Consider the following 18578-nt stretch of genomic DNA (forward strand, 5'->3'; position numbering starts at 1 on the left):
AGAGCAGTTTTAGGTTCACAGCAAATAAGAGCAAGGCACAGAAATTTCACATCCTCCACCAGAGTGAGACATTTATTAAAATTGATGAATACACACTGACACATCATTGTCACCTGAAATTGATAGTTTGCAGGGTTCGCTTTTGGTGTGTTGGACATTTTGTGGGCTTAGGCAAATATAAAATGACATGTATCCATCATTATACTATCCCGCAAGGTAGTTCTAGGGCCAGAAAAATCGTGTGTCCACTTACTCATCCTTACCCGCCCCCCAACTCCTGCACCATAATCTTTTTACTGTCTGGATAGTTTTGCCTTTTTCAGAATATCATGTGATTTGGATCGTACAGTACGTGGCCTTTTCAGATTGCCTTCTTTTACTTAGTAATATACATTTAAAGTTCCTCCGTGTTATTTTTATGACTTTATAGCTCATTACCCTTTAACACTGAATTATATTTCATTGTCTGGATATACCATGGTTTATTTATCCATTTACCTACTGAAGGATATCTTGGTTATCCAAGTTTTGGCAACTATGAATAAAGTTTCTATAAACATCGGTGTGAAAAAAATAAACATCTGTGTGCATGTTTTTGTGTGGACATGAGTTTTCAACTCCTTTGGGTAAATATCAAGAAGTGTGGCTTCTGGATTGTATGTTAGATTATGTTTAGTTTTGCAAGAAAATGCCAAATTGTCTTCCAAAGTAGCTATACAATTTTGCATTCTCACCAGTGCTGAACAAGTGTTCCTATTGCTCCACATTCTCACCAAGATTAGGTGCTGTCAGAGTTTTGAATTTTGGCTAGTCTTAAAGGTGTGTAGTAATACCTGGTTGGTTTAATTTGCGATTCCCTAATGACATAAGATGTGGAGCATCTTTTTACGTGCTTATTGCCATCTTTTTATATATTTATTGCTGTCTGTGAGGTATCTGTGAAAGCCTTTTTAATCTGGTTGTTTTCTTTGTGTTGTTTTCTTTGTGTTGAATTTTTAAGAGTTCTTTACATATTGTGGGTAATAGTCCTTCATCAGATGTGTCTTCTGCAAAATTTTCTCCCTCTTTGTGGCTTGTCTTCTCATTCTCTTGACATTATCCTTCACAGAGCAGAAGGTTTAATTTTAATGAATTCCAGCTTATTAAGTATACCTGTCATGGATTGCACCCTTGGTGGTGTATTTTAAAAGTCTTCATCATACCCAAGGTCATCTAGGTTTCCTCCTACATTATCTTCTAGTTTTATAGCTTTTATCTCACAGATCTATTACCTATATTTAATTAATTTTTGTGAAGATTTTAAGGTCTATGTCTAGGCTGATTGATTTTTTGCATATGGATATCCTGCTGTTCCAGCACCATTTATTGAAAAGACTATCTTTGTTCCACTGTTTTGCCCTTGCTCCTTTGTCAAAGATCACTTGACTGTATTTACGTGCGTCTATTTCTGGGCTTTCTATTCTGCTCCCTTGATCTATTTGTTTATTTTTTCATCAGTATCACACTGTCTTGATTACTATACCTTATAGTAAGTCTTGACTTCAAATATTGTCAGTGCTTCAACTTCATTTTTCCCTTTCAATATTATGTTGGCTATTCTGGATCTCTTTTTTTTTTTCCTGCCTGCAGACTTTAGAATCAATTTGTCAATACCCACACAATAACTTGCTGAGATTTTGATTGGGATTGCACTGAATCTATAGATCAAGTTTAGAAGAACTGACATCTTGACGATATTAAGTCTTCATGTTCATGAACATGGGTGATCTATTTATTTTGTTCTTTTTTGACTTCTTTCATGAGAGTTTTGTAGTTTTCCTCATTTAGACCTTATACACATATTGTTGGATTTATACCTTTTCATTATGAACTAATATAAATGGCATTGTGTTTTTTGTTTCAAATTCAACTTGTTCATTGCTGGCATATATAGGAAAGCAATTGACTTTTGTAATCAACCTTTTATCCTACAACTTTGTTATAATTGTTTATTAGTTCTAGGACTTTTTGTTGTTGTCATTGATTCTTTTGGATTTTCTATTCAGATGATCATGTCACCTGCAAATAAAGATAATTTTATTTCTTCCTTCCCAATTTGTATAGCTTTAGCTTTTGTTTCCATTTGTCTTACTGCATTAGCTAGTAGTTCCAGTATGTTATTGAAAAGGCATAATGACAGGAGACATCCTTGCTTTGTTCCTGATCTTGTTGAGAAAGCTTCAAGTTTCTCACCATTAATTACATGTTAACTTTAGGGTTTTTAGTGGATATTCTTTATCAAGTTGAAAAAGTTCCTCTCCAGGGTCAAGGCATCTTTTGGTGCCAGATGGCAAGAAAGTACTAAAAAAGTAGTGAAGACATGTCAATAGGAAATAGGTCAAATCCAGGATGATTTGAGCATCAAAATAATGATAGGAACCAAATACTTATAGAATGAAATAACAATCTATGAGTGCAACTGTTTAAATAAACAACCAATCAAACAAATACATAAATACAGGACAAGGGAGAACTTTTCCTTATGGGAGAGTATCAATTAATAAATACTGAAGGAATGATGGAATTAAAAAATGACCATTTTGCATTCTTCATTGTTAATCCAGCGAAATCATCAATGCCTGTTAAAACTAGGGGGTAAAATGTTAGATGAAGAAGAGGCTACTTACTTAGTCTCAAGTATTCAGTCACAAGTTGTTTCTTGATTACCAAGTGAGCACAGTAACATTATAGTGGACTAATCTAGTGAATGATATTTTAACCACATAATTAAAGTAAATAACAATGAGGCAAACCAGTGCCATATGCTTCTTAATACTCCAAGAAGGAGGGATAATGTCACTTATTTGGTATTCCTATCAAAAATGCACACTCTAATTATGAAGAAACATCAGATAAACCCCAAGCGAGGGACATTCTATAAAGCAAGTGGCCTACATGCTTCCAAAATGTCAAAATCAAAAAACACAACAAAAGAAAGGTTGAAGAACTCCTCCAGACTAAAGGAAACCAAAGAGAAATGAATACTAAATGTGTCCTATGGTCCTGGTATGGAATATGAACCAGAAAAAAATAAAACTATAATGGACATTATTGAAACAACTGGCAAATTTGTAATATGGATTGTGAGTTAAATAATAGCATTGTATCTACATTAAATTTCCTGATTTTAACAGTTGCATTGTGGTTACATATGAAAAAGTCTTAGGAAATCCAAAATAAAACTTTACGGATAAAGAGGGATTATGTCTGCAAAACTATTCTCAAATGGTTCAGAAAAAAATGTTTATGCAACTAGAAATGGAAAAAGAGAGATGACAAAGCAGGTGGCGTGAAGTGTCAACAAAGCATATGAATAAAGGGTATGTGGAGTTCTTTGTACTACTCCTGTGGCTTTTTGGTAAGCATGCAATATATCAAAATAAACGTTTTTAGTGTAAATTTTGAAAAGTCACAGCTCAGATATTAGAAGCACTTTAACTGTAGGAGAGAAAAATCTAAATTCAACGGATGTTAAATATGATAATTGACATTAAATCAAAATTCCTGAACTCTTTGCATGGGTTTTGATCTGCACAAAAGCCCAAACTTCTACTGGAACAGGTTGGATATTTTGTAGGAATAGTATTGATCAGACATGGAAAAAGAAAAGTTTTTTTTTTTTTTAGATTTTATTAATTTATTCACAAGAGACACTGAGAGAAAAGCAGAAACAAAGACAGAGGGAGAAGCAGGCTTCCTGCCAGGAGCCCAATGTGGAACTCGATTCCAGGACCTCAGGACCATGCCGCAAGCCCAAGGCAGATGCTTAACCCCTGAGCCACCCCGGTGCCCCAAAGGAGAGTTGATTGACCGTGAAATCACATAATTCAGGGGACCAAACTTAAGAAGAATAAAATTCTGGCACAAATTGAACATCTTTGTCATTGCCTACTTATTTCAGCCCCCCATCCCCGCTTTACAGAGAGCAACAAGAGTAATAACAAACATTGTTTGATTTTTACCTTGTATTTTTTTCTTTCCTTACTTTTTAGTTACAAGCAAGATATTGCCACTCAATAGTTATAAAACCTTGAGAAAATTACATTACTGGAGCCCCAAGGCTCAATCTTTTCCTCTATAAAATTGGGATAATTACATGTTCTGTCCAACCTGCAGAAGCACTGTAGGAAGCCTACAGACAAATAGACAAATGTGTCTGAAAATCATTAGTGCTACAACATCTCAGTGATTTTTTTAAAAAGATTTATTTATTTATTTTAGAGAGAGAGTGTGTTCATGAGCGGGGTGTGGGGTGGTTGAGGGAGGGAAGAAGCAGACTCCCTGCTGAGCACAGAGTCTGACACTGGGCTCATCTGACCGGGAGATCATGACCTGAGCCCAAACCAAGAGTCAACACTTAACTGACTGAGCCACCGAGGTGCCCCTAAGTGATTATTGTATTTCTTTTTTTTTTTTTTAAGATTTTATTTATTTGATAGATAGCAAATGAGAGAGAGAGCACAAACAGGAGGAGTGGCAGAAGGAGAGGGAGAAGCAGACTGCCTGCTGAGCAGAAAGCCCATGAGACATGGGGTTCAATCCTAGGACCCTGGGTTCATGACCCAAGCGAAAGGCAGATGCTTACCCAACTGATCCACCCAAGCACCCAAGAAACAGTATTTTAAATTAAATATACTTCATCCTACTGAAACATAATTCCACATAAAGACTAAAAAAATATTTTTATTATAATAAATTAAAATTAAACCATAAATATTCAAATAAACCACCTTTTCTGAGGGCATAAAATTGCCATTAAAATTCTGATTTGAAAAAAAAAATGACTACTCTCAAAAAAAAAAGAATCTATTCATAAAATTCAGGAAGTCAGTAGATTTAAATAATTAATGAGTCTGTTCATTGTCTCTCCTTTGAATGAGTTAAAAATAAAACACACCATCACAAGAATGGAGATACAATAGTTTAATTTATTGTAACATCAATATGGATGAACTACATTCTTTTTAAAAAACAGAAAATGGAAAAGTGATTAATTAAACTACCTTAAAATTTCACCTTTCCAGTAAAGCAATATGATAAAAGTAACTGATGGCTTATTTACCCATTTTTCTCCCCTAATTAGAGGCCTCCCAGTAACCAGTCCTGTTTTTGCAGAACTGGAGCATAGCCTCAGGCAAAAACTGCTCAGAAAGACTTTAGTGAAGTTAGTGCTGGTGTAGGGAGGAGAATTGGGAGAAGGGGAGTGGAAAGAGGACTTAAAGACACTTCTTGCATTTGGCACACAATTTAGAAAGACAAGAAATAGTTTTCCAGAATGGTCACTCTGGAGTGAGCAACATTAGCACATGGGAGGCTAGTAATGCCTATGGTACCCTGTACCGGTGACATGGTGCCAGTCACTTCCAACTTGCTCTGAAGGCAGGTTAGAGAAGATAAGGCAAACATCAGTTACATTACTGAATGTTAAGAATACAGTTCCTGGTAGTACAATTTTTGAAACACATCACATTTACAAGCAGTCTGTTTTGAATGTCAATCCAAAAGGAACCATGTTCTTAACTGTTGTCCTCATGCTAGAATGTATGGTCCCTGTGGGCAGGAATCTTTGTTTTGTTCACTTATGTATAACAATCACCTACAAAGGTGTCTGGCATATTTTTTATATTTGGTAAATCTTTGTTGGTTGATGGATATATATTTTAGGATTTTTTCCAGAACCATGGATTTTTAAATTTATTTTTAGATTTCCCCTAAGAATGCTTCTAAGTCATAGGATGTATATTCAATGCTGTAAAATTTAATTTGACTGTTAGAAAACGCAAACACCCCAGGAGAAAATTCTTCATCCTAAAAAATAATAAACTCTGCTCACAAGTCCATGCACTGAAAGGACAGTCTTTGTCACAGTGGCAGAGTGATAGCAGGTCTCCCTTGGGGTCAGCCACTAGAGGACGGTGTGGGAACACACGTTGCCAGACCCTTGATAAGGCCAAGAGGGACCTTGATAGACAGGAATAAATGGTGCCAAGTTTCACTTCAGCTTCTAGTCATGCTGTTGTTAAATTCCTCATCCAAGTCTCCCTTCCAAAAATGAAAACAGAAATGGCACAGTTATAATGAGCATGTCATTGGCAAAGATAAAAATCACAGGAAAACTGTGAAGATGTCAATAATCTCAGCAGGAATAAAATACAGCTCAGCATATACCGTACAGCTGTCAGGATACCGTGAAAGTGTTGACGCTGAAAATATTTGACTCCAGCTATTCTTGTGAACAAGGCTCTACATTTCTAGCTGGCAATGAAATTGAGAAATGAGCTCAAGGACAGGGAGCAGAGTCGAGTAAATGAATCGGCAAGGAACTAGATTCAGAGCAGTTTGCATAATACTAAACAAATAAAAAGAGCAGTTCTTTGAGAATATTAACACCCTTAAAAATGCATGTGTCAGGATCTACAACCAAAACACATGATTGCAACAGCAAATAGCCTCTGTGTGGGCCTATGAAAATAAGGGATGAAATGTTCAGACAGTAGCCTTTTATGATTGACTTCAGTAAACTCTGATCCACTATTATTTCCTGAAAGCTATCAGTGTAATGAATTTTAAGTATTTTTAATGAGCTACATCCATTGAAATGTATTTTGCAGGACAATAATTAGTATTGTTAGTATTACAATAGAACAATAATTAGTATTGTTCTAATTAGAACCTAGTAGATTATTGACTTGGTTTTCTTAATGTTGACCAATAATTTAATTCATATCTATATTCTTTATTGTCTTGAAGAAAGAGCTCTATTCATATTAAATTTACATGGATTTTTGGTAATTTTATAAAAACAAATATTTGTCTTTCATTCAAAAGATATAGAAGTTCTTACTACATAACAGGTACTATCTGTGTTAGTTACAAGGCAAAAACCATCCCTATCTTCCTGCTGCTTATGGTCTAGCTGGCTGATATAAATAATTAAATAACATTATACTGGTGGTGCTATGATGGGCAAGTTTGAAGTACTTTGTTGGAAGCAGATAAACTGGCCTTGGAACTGGGAAGCATTCAGAAGAAGTTCTATCTAAGCAGAGTCCTGTTAGGAAAATGCCAAAGAAAGAGGGGTAGCCAACAAAAGCCAGATCAGAAAATATCTCCTGGTAAGACACGTTCCATTTAGTTTACTCCTATCTAAACACAGACCTCAGACTAAATTGCCTCTATGGTCCCATTCAATCTAAAATTTTATGATTGCTATCCAAATTTCAAGGTTAAATTTAATTGGAAAATAAAATTTAGTAGCTTTGCCTTATAGACTAATTATAGACAAACCTTTAGAGAAAAACCTTTCTATTCAAATCAGTTAAATTCTCCTTTTCTTAAAATTAGAGTTTTAAAGAAGATAAGGAAGGTTCTAATTATGAAACTCAAATATTGTTATCTTATCAAAATAAATATGTAGATCATGATATTTATCTATATACATGAGATTCTAACTTCTGAAGTTCTCTTAAACATAATATTTTCATAGATGTATCTGCAAATTCCCATTATGTAAATGCTATATAACTTACAATTTTTTTACTCTAACATAATCCACTTATAGTATTTGTAAGCTTTCCAAGTATGATATTTTTTACTAATACCACATTTAAAGCTCAACTAAATTTCAGTGTAAAGCTGTGTAATGGTCAGTCACCACCTTTAAGACATCACTCCCAAAGCTCTAGTTCCAAGTTTTTAACTGCCTAATAACCTCTTCTAGCTAGATATCATATGAGTCCTTCATAATTATTGGAGAAATTTTAATTTTATTTTAGCAACTTGGAAAGAAGAACAAAGAGCATTCACACAATATTCTGAGATTCATTTCTCATTTGTTTCCACTTTAAAAAGACTTAATGATGAATTACTCTATTACCCCTACTTTTAGCTCATCCTTCTTCCTCATTTGGTTCATTTTCAGTTTGAAAAAGCACCTGGTTTGGATAATGATCTTGAGTTTCACATATTGTTTTCATCATTGTTTGATGTTTCTCTTTATTTAAAATTCACTTTAGGGACAAATTCTTTATAGGCACATAGATATTTAACAGGTCAGTGTAATTATTATATTTAGTCATAGCCAAGAGTTCAACGATTAATTTTAGATATCAGAGAACACAGGCCTCCATTACATAGATTTTGATCAAAGCATGTGCCCTGAAACAAATACCACACACAATAAAATTCTAATCAAACATGGTTTCCTTGTATAACGCTGGGAGAATGGAGGAACAGGCCTACTTAATCTGGAATAATTTGTTTAAGGAGTCCCATGCACCTGCATGATGATGTTAGAGTAGCTCATTTCGTGGTTTTTCTATAAAGTGTTATTTCCAAGTGAAAGGTTCACTTCATTTCCCTTGATGTGGTGGTCTGAGGTTTACAGGTTCCTGAACATAAGATCTGCAACATTCCTGAAAAACTTGGAATCTTTTCCAAAGTGCAGGAGTTTTGATATGCTTCAGTCGCCAAGGGATTTATGAACACCTATATTTTCAGACTTTTTTGTTTTCAGATCAGTCTCCAGTGTTTGAGGCAAACTGATTTATTTTTAACAGAAAAAGATGCATAGTGACCTAAATCACTTGTTGATTACTTTGGCTTCAGAATGACTATCTTCCTGTGGACAATATAGAAATTTTAGGTGTAATAAATTTAAATATTATCTAGATGCATTATATTGTTGTATTGTAAAAGGACCTCAAACACGTGGAGGTTAAGGACCATCCTGCTGAAATATTTTAATCAAAGCTAAGGATTAACATTAGCATAGGCAAGATCTGGTGAGATCAGAGCTGATTCCTATTGGGTATCAGTTGTTAAATGCACAGCTTTCTAGCTGGGAGCTGCAGACTCAGCTCAAGAGTAGTCTCCCCTCCCAAAAAAAAAAAAAGAATAATTTCCTCCTGAATAATCTGATGGTTGCCAGAGTGGGGGTGATGGTGAAATGGGTAAAAGGGAGTGGGAGAAAAACAGGTTTCCAGTTATGGAATAATTAAGTCATGGGGATGAGAGGTACAGCATAGGGAATAACCACTCAATGGTGTTGTAATAGCATTGTATGTAACATATGTAGCTACACTTGTGATGAGCACAGCGTAATGCACAGACAAGTCCAATCACTTTGTTGTATACTGAAACAAATGTAACATTGTATGTCCACTAGACTTCAATTTTTTTAAAAATGAAAAGGAGAACATTAAAAAAAAAAAAGTAGTCTCCACTTGGTTCTGGATTGTCCATTTTCCCATCCAGACCTGATATAATTCTTTAACTTCAAGTCTTTGGAATAGCAAATATAATTAATTGGAAAGAGTACAGTAACATCTCTATATAGGTTGATTGAAACTAATTAACAACCCCTAGAATGGAAGGAAGGTTGTTAACCCACATTGACTAAAGGATGGGTAAATTAATTAGCTATTTGTGGCTAGAGGTAAATTTTTCATTCTGATCTCTTTTTGGCTTACTCTTATATCCTACTCATACTGTTTGTTTCTTGTCTCAAACACTGGTCTTCAAGAGCTCTCAAATTCTCTAATGGATATGATAATTGTTGAGTACCTGCTAGTAGTGTCCTGGAGCCAGCTAGTTCAATAGAACTGATTACTAAATTTTCAGGAATTTACTGAGCCAGCTGATAGAGACATTATTAAAAATTAAAATATGGCGACTTGCCCGACTCACTGCAACTTCCCCGACTCTCTCTCTCTCTCTCTCTCTCTCTCTCTGAGTCATGGAAACTCGCCCAAGGGTGCTTGCAATAAAGTTCATCTCTTGGAAAAAAAAATTAAAATATGTAAACTTACAATCAGATAAATTGTCTTAAAATCAAAGATAATGAGTTCTAAGAACTTATCACTTCCCAATTATTTTCCTATACCTATTTTATCTTTCTGCGTGTTTAGTGGAGATATTATATGATGATGTGCTACTGCATCTTTGTCACGTAGGTAGCTCGGCATCAGCCATGGTCAGAGTATTTATAGCATGGAAATCTATAAATGCTACAAATCACAACTCTTCTCCTCTTCTACCCCAGAATTCATTGTTAAACTTTCACTAGCACACCATTGAAGCCCATGGGACCTTCTAAGAGAAGCTCTTCTCCCTATTTCCCAGAAATAATAGAACAGAAAAGCTAGAAAATGCTCCTCTGTGACTCAACCCTTTTCTTTCCAGGCACAGCTGATTAGCTCAACAGTGAGAAACTAACAAAGGTAGAAAACACACCATGGCCACACCAAGTCAATGTTTTCTCTTTGGAACCTAAACTAAGATTCACAGAGAATGATGGAATTAGTAGTCAAGTCATGTTCACAGCAGTATGTTAGAATAAATGTCCTTGAACTCTTACCGTGTAGATCTCTAGAGCTGACCTGCATATCATACTTCCTAAGACTCAGTACCACTCTTCCCTGGCTCGATATGATTTTATCCTAAAAATATCTTATTTGAGCTAATACCATTATTTTTGCAAGTTAATGTGCCTTAAAAACACACACACACACAACTGTTTCAAGTTCTATTTCTGATACCAAAATAGGAATTATGCAGTAGGACAGAATAATGAAGCACAAGTCCTGAATGTGAGACCCAGAGGGAATTTGTTAACCTGACAGCCTCTCAATTTTCTCATGAGAAAAAAAATAAAATAAAACTGCATACATGTTAGTGGTTTTTCGGCCCTTAGATTCTACAGAAATGCTTCAGGACCAGCCTTGGGAGTTTAAAGAGAGGCTTTAAGGGAAAAGGATCCAAACACCCTCCTGTGTTCAGCTAGAAACATTCTTCCATTATTTACTATGTATTTGGGGGTTTCTGTATCAGATTTCTTTTGACAGTTCCACTAAGAACTCCCCACACTATCCCTAAAAACTTTAAAAAGTTTACAAATTTTCCAGATTAATTTATCTCTAAATTCTTTTCCATCTGCTAAAATTTTCAGGGCAAATATAAAATGTTCACATGTATGTTATGGAAACATTTAAACATTTTCCAGTTTTTCTGTTCTACTATTTACACTGTCTTCTCTGATTGGAGAGTTGCAAGGAAACCAAGGTGGTCCCATAACACAGCTCAGACCAATCTGATAGCCTACTTTTTGCAGACATACCCATCTATCAATGTACTTTTTCCTGTGAATTCTTGACCTGATCTGAAAACTTTGCTCAGCACAGTGTTCTGAACAGCCAGTACCAATCAATTGGCATTGGTAAGAAATGAAACTGGTTTGCCTCCCTATAAGCTTCTTTGGGGAAGTACATGAACTTAACCTTATGCTATGTTTGATTTCTCTAATGGTTCCCTCTTGGTGCTAATCGTGCCATCTGTTCTGAAGACTAACTTTCTGCCCTTTTTTTAAAAAAAATTATTTATTTATTGATTTATTCATGAGAGACACACACACACACACAGAGGCAAAGACATAGGCAGAGGGAGAAGCAGTCTTCTCACAGGTAGCCCAATGTAGGACTTCATCCCCGGACCCCGGGATCACGACCTAAGCCAAAGGCAGATGCTCAACTGCTGAGCCACCCAGGCGTCCCTAGTTATCTGCCCTTAAAGCAATTTCCCATCTAACACCTGACAGTCTGGGGTTAGAGCCAGCAACAAGGGTATATATTGGTTGTACCACCAGATATACTAGGTCTGTTCATATAGACATTTTACAGGAGAAAATGTTACAGGTCGAAGAAGATAAAACACTAAGTTGTTGCTTAAAAAAACAAGTTCTTTTTGATATTTTCTTAGTGAATGAGAAAAATATCTACTAAGCATCTTAGTTTAGGCTATATTAAGATTACCTTTTCCATTAATTTCCAGCTTTTCAATCAATGTTTGCTCTTAACTCTTCGCAAACTTTGTACGTTCTTTCTCAGTCATACGGTTCATAACTGATCAAGTCCTCTAGTAAATAACACATTCATGTAAGAGCATTAGGAAGAAAATCTACTTTTTATTTTATATAAACTTTTTAGTGAACTATAACATACATTAAAAGGTTGTCCACTTACAAATTGTAGGTAGACTGCTTTATGAATTTTCAGGGTGAATACACTGTCTACTCAGCATGCAGATCAAGAAATAAAATATGAACAGAATTCTAGAATCGTCCTTTGCCCCCAGCCCCCTTCTAGTCACTACCCTGTACCAAAGGAAACCACTATCATGATTTACTAAACTGTGTGTTTGTGTATGTGTGTATGTAAGTATAGATATGTGTGTATACATATATACATATGTATATATTTGTTGTTGTCTTTGAACATTATGAATGAAATCATAGTTTGTTCTTTTGCCTTTGCCTTCTTTTACTCAACTTTCTGTGAAATTTAACCATGTGAATGCATATAGTTGCAGCTCAGTAATTTTCATTGCTATATACCATGCAATTGTGTGAATATACCACACTTTAAAAAACCAAATCCAAATAATAAATAATAATAATAATAATATTAAAAATAAAAAATAAATCCAGGCCACTGTTTATGAACATATGGATACGTTTTAGTTTTGGGCGTCTTACTACTATCCCTCTGTGTGTCTTTTGCTGCATATAAATACTCATTGCTATTGAGTATTTCACCTTAGAAAGGAAATTGATGGGTCATTGGGTATACGCATGTTCAACTCTAGTTATTATTGCCAACAGTTTCAGAAAGATTGTATTATTTGTCATCTTGTATAATGGATGATCATTATATTATTCTGAGGTTATTCTTTTCCAGAAGACAGCTTATAATGGGCATAGAAGCTTTAATCACTATCAGGCATGAAAACAGGATATGACAACTGAGAAAGAGCTCACGTGTTTTCACACAGAAGGAGGCTTTGTCACAGCAACTTCTTGCAAGATACATCTATGAAGGTAAGAGAAACAAAAGCAAAAATGAATTATTGGGACTTAATCAAGATAAAAAGTTTCTGCACAGCAAAAGAAACAGTCAACAAAACTAAATGACAATCTACAGAATGGGAGAAGATATTTGCAAATGACCTATCAGATAAAGGGCTAGTATCCAAGATTTATAAAGAACTTATTAAACTCAATAGCAAAGAAACAAACAATCCAATCATGAAATAGGCAAAAGACATGAACAGAAATCTCACAGAGGAAGACATAGACATGGCCAACAAGCACATGAGAAAATGCTCCGCATCACTTGCCATCAGGGAAATACAAATCAAAACCACAATGAGATACCACCTCACACCAGTGAGAATGGGGAAAAATTAACAAGACAGGAAACAACAAATGTTGGAGAGGATGTGGAGAAAGGGGAACCCTCTTGCACTGTTGGTGGGAATGTGAGCTGGTGCAGCCACTCTAGAAAACCGTGCGGAGGTTCCTCAAAGAGTTAAAAGTAGAACTGCCCTACAATGCAGAGATTGCACTGCTGGGGATTTACCCTAAAGATACAGATGCAGTGAAATGGCAGGACACCTGCACCCCAATGTTTATAGCAGCAATGTCCACAATAGCCAAACTGTGGAAGGAGCCTCGGTGTCCATCGACAGACGAATGGATAAAGAAGATGCGGTCTATGTATATGATGGAATATTACTCAGTCATTAGAAACAACAAATACCCACCATTTGCTTCGAGGTGGATGGACCTGAAGGGTATTATGCTGAGTGAAGTAAGTCAATCGGAGAAGGACAAAGATTATATGGTCTCATTCATTTGGGGAATATAAAAAATAGTGAAAGGGAATAAAGGGGAAAGGAGAGAAAATGAGTGAAAATATCAGAGAGGGAGACAGAACAGGAGAGACTCCTAACTCTGGGAAACGAACAAGGGATAGTGGAAGGGGAGGTGGGCAGGGGGTTGAGGTGACTGGATGATGGCACTGAGGGGGGGGCACTTGACAGGATGAGCACTGGGTCTTATGCTATATGTTGGCAAATTGAACTCCAATAATAAATTTAAAAAAAAATAAGGAGGCTTTGCTAATAGGAGGTATGCTTGTTTCTGTTTCCCAAATACATAAAAAGACAAGTTCCAGCCACCAAATGAGGGACAAATGGCAAGAATTGAGCAGTGATACAGTGTCAGCAAAGACTCTGAAAATCACATAAAGTCAGAAATCATATAAATCAGACTGGACAGATGTAATGGTCAAAGTAGGTTTATCACTTGTCTTGAAACTAAAAACTTAAATGTATACAACTGGCAGCTTGGTTGTTGTCACCAGTGAGATATGTAGTAACAAGAAGGCAAATGTCAAGCTCTACTCACTGACCTTCAGCCATGGATTATGTTGGGATTCCTCAGAGGATCAAAAGAACCTGATGGAACCCCTGTTGCTTTAAGGCTCTAAGTCCAGCAGGATTGTACCAGAATATGATATGTACAAGGATAGCTTCAAATAAAAAAATCACAGAATATGTTCCCAAATCAACCCTTCTCCACAACTATATTCTATCTCTGATCCTTCCTTGCCAACCTTTTGCATTCTCCTTTTTGCCTTCCGTTTGCATTAATTACATTTCCAGATGTGCCACTTGGTTTATCAGCTCCTTTAGCCTTTGATATACTACTTTATTTCCTTGTCCTTGAATTGTCTTCCCATCTTGGCCTCTTCCCCTTACAACAATAAAAATTTCCCTTCTCCATTTAATAAACATTTCCTGGGGTCCTGCTATGTGCCTGCAGAGGGCTAAATACATGTTCTGGCTTAATGGAGCTTAGATACAGCTTAGTTTTCACTAAGAGAGAAGGGCAGGAGACAAGCCACTGTCAATTTGCCTTTAGGGATGGAAGATAGTAAAAACAAAAACAAACAAAAACAGACCCTCAGTGCCTTGGGTAACTTTCATAACCCTGGATACTAAAGAATTGAGTTCCAGACTCCTAGTGGCTAGCCCTATAAAGACAAAAGACCTAGAAAAAGCTGTGACTCCAGAGAACACTTCTTCCCCACTACTTTCTCCCTTGAATTTGTCAGTTGTACCCTAAGGAAGGCAGCGCTGAAGATGAGGACAATATTTATGACAACTTTCCCGAGAGGGGGCTTGCTGCAGCCTTGCTCTTTGGCTGGTAACTTCCCCTCATCAGAAGGGGAGTGCACCTGTTGGTAGGGGACTCATGTGCTCTGATGTAGGGCCTTAGATATAATTGCTCTTTTTTTTTTTTTTAAGATTTTATTTATTTGAGAGAGAGCAAGTGAGAGAGCAAGCACAAGTAGGGGAGGGATAGAAGGAGAGGTAGAAGCAGACTCCTTGCTGAGCAGGGAGCATGATTTGGTGCTCCCCCAGGGTCATGACCTGAGTCCAAGGCAAATGCTTAACCAACTGAGCCACCCAAGTGCTCTGCTCCGTTTTTTAACTAGTCAAGATTCCAGTGCTCAGATTAATATAAACAGAATATTTTAATAGGAATTTTGTTAGGGATCCCTGGGTGGTTCAGCGGTTTAGCACCTGCCTTTGGCCCAGGGTGTGATCCTGGAGTCCCGGGATCGAGTCCCACATCGTGCTCCCTGCATGGAGCCTGCTTCTCCCTCTGCCTGTGTCTGCCTCTTTCTCTGTGTCTCTCATGAATAAATAAATAATTAAAAAAAAAAAAACCCTTTAAAAAAAAAGAATTTTGTTAAACAAGACATTTCTGCCTAGGCATGACACATATTACATTTAGATTTCACATTTTCAAAATATAACAGTTACTTGTTTATTTGCAATTTAAAAAGTAGTGAAAAGATGGGCAGCCCGGTGGCTCAGTGGTTTAGCGCCGCCTTGGGTGTCCGGGGTGTGATCCTGGAGTCCCGGGATTGAGTCCCGCATCCTGCTCCCTGCATGGAGCCTGCTTCGGTCTCTGCCGCCACCCCCTCCCCCGCCCCCCCCCCCCGTGTGTCTCATGAATAAATAAATAAAATCTTTTTAAAAAAGTAGTGAAAAGATAAAATAATTAGGTCATAGTATGGAATTTTAATAGGAAAGAATTAAAGCAATTGCAAGGCATTTATAGGTTTTTAAAAGAGAAATTATATGTGAAAAATATCCTAAAGTATTTATATTTGCTTTACTGGTAAGCTTGGAGCATTTTGGTGTATAAGGACCATGGGTTCAGAAAGTGACCACCTATTCAATTTCATTATTTCATAGTAAATTGTGACTTCTAAAACACTGTAAGTTTATGCAAGGATGTAGCAAAATTATGTAGCAAAACCAAGAGTCCAAATCTTTTGCTGCCTAGTTTATCACTCTATGTTGATAAATATGCTTTCTTGTAAAATCTTCTTTGGCTTTATTCTTGCTGTTGTAACATTTTAAAATGCTCCAGAGCATTTCTTTTTACTTAAACCATAGTGAACAAAAGTGAATTGTTGACTCTCACTGTGGAATAGGGACATTTCTTGGATGTTATTAATGTGCAAGGGAATTGACATAAAAGTTGAAGGAAACTGGACTAAACCTACATTGATCTAATATTATCTTTAATCTGCAAAAAGTCTAAAACTCCTACTATCGTTTTCCTATAATTTTTCCCCCTGAGAAGTAAACTTTCTAAAATACACAGGTACTAAAGGAATATGGTTATTTTTATGTAGTCACAGAGCATCAAATATGAGAAGAAAGCAATGTTCTTAAGGAAATTTTGCTTTTAGGGATCCCTGGGTGGCACAGTGGTTTGGCGCCTGCCTTTGGCCCAGGGCGCGATCCGGGAGACCCTGGATCGAATCCCACGTCGGGCTCCCGGTGCATGGAGCCTGCTTCTTCCTCTGCCTGTGTCTCTGCCTCTCTCTCTCTCTCTCTCTCTGTGTGACTATCATAAATAAATAAAAATTAAAAAAAAAAAAGAATTGCTAAACCTATAAAAAAAAAAAAGGAAATTTTGCTTTTAGAGGAAAAGTACTATGGAAAGTTGTAATTAGATCAACTTTTGCATACAGAGAGAGCTTTATCTAAAGCTCTGTATTTGACAAACCTTTATCCAGCAACTCTCACAGCAGACCTTGGTTTCTAGCCAGAGAAATGACTTGCAGGAGAGCATTCAATCTATTTAAACTAGAAAGAAAATACATACCTATTTGAAAGCCAGCTCAGATGGAGAATTTCTGTCATTTTCCTGATCTGTAATACAATGCTTTTGTGTTACCTCAATTCTCCTTAGAGCTACTCAGCTTTTAATATGCAAGTAATAAAAATTCATCAGTCTGTCCAAGAATTTTGTCATTAGGCCATGTTGGAAATTTATGAGTAAATCTGGAAATTGTGTTGAGTTCAAAGTAAACAATGCCAGAAGAAGAACTGTGTTATATATATATATATCCAGAGAATAAATGTTTCTTTGGGAATACTAAAACTTTCCAAAATCCAGGGAAGACAGAAATGTGAGGAATCTTTAGTGAGAACACAAGGAACTACTGGGTCTTCCTCATGGCACTGATTATATATAAAGAGGATAAAAGTAAAAGAAACAGAAAGATGGCATCCTAAAATAAGCACATTTTTGTTCATAGGGGTTTTTCTGTTTACCATTTTCAGGGAAAATTCCAATAACCTATATTAAAACGAGATGTAACTGAGGTGTTATCTTATGAATTACCTATAGGCAAGGGGCTGGCAGGATCTGGGTCAGAAAACCTCATTTTGTTTGCCCTTAGTCATATTCCCTTGTGACTGCAGCTCAATTGAGACAACTGGATTCTGTAGTTCCCACCCCTAGACCCACAATATTTTAGGAGCTCCCAGCACCATTCCAGAGCAGAGACCGAAGCTAGCATTACTCACTTAACCAAAACTGGGCTCAGGGGTAGGAAACCGGGAAGAATGCCACATATACTTTCTCATGGAAGTGACACTGACAGGGTAGCAAACAGGAGTCGCAACAATAAAGCTGACACGGTCACACTTATTTTTCATATTGATACCAATAGCGTCCCATGCACTTAATTTGCTGAATTGGTGACCCTACGCATGGTAACGTTTTCTTCAAAAAAACATTACTTAGGTGTAGGGGATCCCCGGGTGGCTCAGCGGTTGAGCATCTGCCTTGGGCCCAGGGCGTGACCTTGGAGACCCTGGATCGAGTCCCGCGTCGGGCTCCCTGCATGGAGCCTGCTTCTCCTTCGGTTTCTCTCTCTCTCTCTCTCTCTCTCTGTGTGTCTCTCATGAATAAATAAATGAAATCTTAAACAAAAATTAACTGTAACCCAAAAATGTTAGCCTTCCCCCCTGGACTGCTGTCACTGTGCAGTCACAACAGCCTCTGACCTGAGCCACGCTAACACCCGACACCTGAAGGTGCAATCACGAAAACTTTCGCGACCTTGAAGATCAGGGCGCTCCGGACGCCCTCGAGGGCCGGGACCGTCTCCCGCCCCGCAGACCCCGCACCGACGGCTCTTCCCGTCTGCTGACCCGGCGTGCGCTGCGGTGTCGGCTTCTCGCGCAGTCAGGTGCTGCCCCGGGGCGGGCGCACTCAGGCTCCGGGGCGCCGGGGGCGGTGGGCCCGCCCCGCCTCCTCCCCGGGACCCCCGCCCGAGACCCCGGGTCGCGCCCAGCGGCAGGCGGGCGGCAGGGGCCCGGGCCGCACG

The 18578-nt window shown here is 37.4% G+C and overlaps 1 long non-coding RNA gene across 2 annotated transcripts; it reads right to left on the reverse strand.

Moving 5' to 3' along the window:
- Positions 1-4947: 4947 nt before the first annotated feature.
- Positions 4948-18563, reverse strand: LOC112908929 (uncharacterized). 2 transcript variants are annotated; one of them, XR_003233018.2, is made up of 4 exons: positions 18311-18563; positions 12851-12902; positions 11847-11949; positions 4948-6081 (listed from the first exon to the last, which is right to left on the reverse strand). It is a non-coding gene; the product is annotated as an uncharacterized lncRNA (long non-coding RNA). The 2 variants fall into 2 exon arrangements; XR_012002584.1 differs by having other exon boundaries at positions 18256-18563.
- Positions 18564-18578: the final 15 nt, after the last annotated feature.

The sequence above is a fragment of the Vulpes vulpes genome, chromosome 7 (genome assembly GCF_048418805.1).
Source record: "Vulpes vulpes isolate BD-2025 chromosome 7, VulVul3, whole genome shotgun sequence".
Taxonomy (NCBI): Eukaryota; Metazoa; Chordata; class Mammalia; order Carnivora; family Canidae; genus Vulpes; species Vulpes vulpes.